At 45.3% G+C, this 3326-nt stretch overlaps 1 pseudogene; it reads left to right on the top strand.

The window, feature by feature from the left end:
• The first annotated feature begins 2380 nt into the window (after positions 1 to 2380).
• Positions 2381 to 2804, top strand: LOC110294207 (annotated as a pseudogene).
• Positions 2805 to 3326: the final 522 nt, after the last annotated feature.

The following is a 3326-nucleotide window of genomic DNA, read 5'->3' as shown; positions in this document are numbered from 1 at the left end:
GGAGACAGTCTTCTGCAAGCAGCCAGGAAGAGGGTCTTATTCCGCACTGGGTGGAGCCTGAGCATAGGAGCCTCAAAGTCCACACCTACAGTGACACACTTCCTCCAACAAGGCCACACCTCCTAATAGTGCCACTCCTTAGGCCAAGCATATTCAAACTACCATACTTGTCCTACATCCCTGATGGAAGTCATCTACTGTGGATGGCAACACTCTAGCATCCTATCACAGTTTTTAAAAGTTTCTCTCTAATGGCTTCCCATCTAGGCTATGACTATTTGAGAGGGATGGGGAGGGATTGTCACAGAAGTCTTCCATGTCTTTTCTGAGCTATACATCTGTAGTCGTCAATATCACAACATGGGTTGTGAATTTCTATTTGGTTTCTGGCATCAGCACAGACCACAAACAGGGCTCCAAGTTGCAGTAGGGCCACAGACCCAGATAAGGCCCTCTGATGCAACTGGGATTTCAAACATCAACATGACTTCTGGCCACAGCATAAAACACGGGCATCTACCCAGCATTCACTGGCAACACGGGCCACAAACATTAGTAGTATAGACCCAGCCACAGTAAGACCACAGACCCAGACATGGCCCTCTGCAGCAGCACAGACCAAGATATTACCATGACCTTAGGTAGCAGTGCAAGTCACTCTGAATAGTATGACCCCACCACCACCAGCAGCATCATGGCTCACAAATATCAACATCAAATATCAGGCTGCAGCACAGACCAGAGGTAGGGAAATGTTAGAGATCTAAAGTTTCCAAAGTTAGGTAGCATAGGAACAGCATCAGATCAGGAAGCAAGCATCAAGCTTGCATGGTGTAATATAAACATTCACTTCGGGTGCTACCCTCAACTTCTGGACTTCTGGAGAAAGACATCAAGTCAGCTCTGGCTCACATTGTGTTTATACAGAACCTTGCTGTCTTGGAAATGTCACAACACCTGTTTCTTCTTCTTCTTCTTCTTCTTCTTCTTCTTCTTCTTCTTCTTCTTCTTCTTCTTCTTCTTCTTCTTCTTCTTCTTTCAGGGGGGGGTGTTGGGGGGGTGGGGCATCTTTTACCAGGACTATGGAGCTGATTTAATAAATCTTTGCCAGTAAAGGTACAATCCACCCCTAGACCACAAGGAGTGCTGGGGTTTGGGACACTGATATCTATACACAGTAAATTTTTGATTAAGAGATTAAACTTTCTAGGTTTGTACCCTAAGGTACACTTCAGTTGCCCTGAACGACGTCATGCTCCAGGGTTTCAGAGCGGTCAGGCACTTGCTAGAATTCATGATCAGGTTGTTATCCTCAAAACCAATCTCCATGACTACACCCGCCTCTCCCAGCAATCACTTGAAAACCCATGAAGAGGAAGAGCTCATGCTGGCATCACTTTCCAATTTAAAGACAATTCTAGAGCTGTATTATAGATATCTCACTATGACATCCTCTCACAGGCGGGGGCCCTGAAGCCTTTCTAGCCCAGTGTGCCTTATGTTCCATAGCAGTTGTCAAATCCTTCAAAAGGCAGCAAAGACTCAAGCACCTCTAATCCATGCACTGAGGGGATGGACAATGCTGCCAGGCTGTGTATCCAGTAGGATTATCTTCCCTCTTTGGGATGCTGGATGCTTGTCCTGGGCTAACTATGAGGTAAAAGGATAGACTAGGATGTTAAGTGGCCTCTAAATGGAGCAGAGTCTTTCCTCTCTGTCTTAGTTGGGATTACATCAATGTAAAGGGACAGCATGACCAAGGCACATCTAAAGACACAGTCACTTGGGGCATTCCATTCTCAGAGGAATCATGGCCATCCATGCTGTGTCCCAGAACTGACCTAACTCAGAACCTATCTATTAAGCTTCGTATTGCTTCCTATTCCCCAAACCAGTCTATACTCATGGACCAAGCACTCAGGCAGTAGTTTCTGCCCAGGCTGTTTTACAATGTTATACAATCAAGCAGGCATTCAAGCTTTTAAAATCCAGTTATGTCCTTCAGAACCACCACCTCTCCCTGTGTATAATCTAACTCAACACCAACTCAGACTCAGTTTTACCCACTCTCATAAGGTCCAAACCAACATCCTTAGAACCCAGAGGCAAGACTAGAAGGCGTTGAGGGAGGCCCAGTCTTCTTAGGATGAGACTCCGGCTGTCCTCCTAATCATGGTCTAGTCTTGATGAGCCTGCCCAAATTGAATCTTTATGCAGAAGTGACCACTTGCTTAACCCTTTTCCTTCTGCCATGGCTGACTCCTCAGCTTCTGAAGTACATCTGAGACATACCTTCTCCACTGGAATTAAGATCAGCAAAGAACAGATGCAAAAGTAACTTTTAAAAGGAGCGAGAATGGGTGGCGGTCTATCCTATACAATGGTGGCAGGTGGAAGCAATGAGCAGGTTGGCGATGTAGAAGATGTGTCTTCGCCAAAGAGACTGAAACAACAGAGATTCTCCTAAACTCTGAAGTGCTCATGCTTATGGAGCATCGAAAGCAGCAGAATGAGAGTGCAGAGAATGAGCGGGAGCTTTCAGAGGTCGTCATGAAAACCCTAAACTATACGTCCGTTTCAGAGAGACCATTGCCAGGGTTCGTCGCTTGCTTCTCCAGAAAAAGCCACATAAAGTTTGAGTTAGCCTGTTTAGCAAATCTTTGCCCAGAGGCTGCTGAAGAGTCCAAAGCTCTGACTCCAAGTCTGGAAGGGCTTTTTGAAATGAAGAACTGCAGCAGATTCTCAACGACATCCAGACCAAGCGAGCTTCCAGTATTAATCTCCAGACGTCACTCTGTTCTTGAGACAGCTCTCAAATGTTCCCAAGCCTCGGTGAGCCTCACACAGGAATGTTGCTGCAGAAGACACCGGGGCTTCCTCTTGTAGTTTTTGCTTTACTGAGATAGAATGTCACTCTGTAGTTCTCAAAGTCGTAATGGTCTTCCTGACTCAGCCCCCCAAATGCTGGGATTACAGGTGTGAGCCAACACTTACGGTTTGGCTTCTGGAGAGGAAAGAAAGGCTGGCTTTGGTGAAGTGCTAGGTTACTGTCTCCATAGTGACTATTAGACCATTATTACCATGTCTTCTTATTGCAGCCTTGTAAAAAGGGTTGCTATGGTCAAGTGTGCTATAATCCTGAACTGGTGAGGTAGACTAAACCATTTGTTGACTATCTCTTACCATGATTTTTTGGACCCCATGTTATTTTTTTTTCTCTTGACATTTCTTTTTTTTTTTTTTTTTTTTTTTTTTGTTTTTTTCGAGACAGGGTTTCTCTGTATAGCCCTGGCTGTCCTGGAACTCACTTTGTAGACCAGGCTGGC

The sequence above is a fragment of the Mus caroli genome, chromosome 5 (assembly GCF_900094665.2).
Source record: "Mus caroli chromosome 5, CAROLI_EIJ_v1.1, whole genome shotgun sequence".
Lineage (NCBI taxonomy): Eukaryota > Metazoa > Chordata > Mammalia > Rodentia > Muridae > Mus > Mus caroli.
This window is presented reverse-complemented; position numbering and strand designations above follow the sequence as displayed.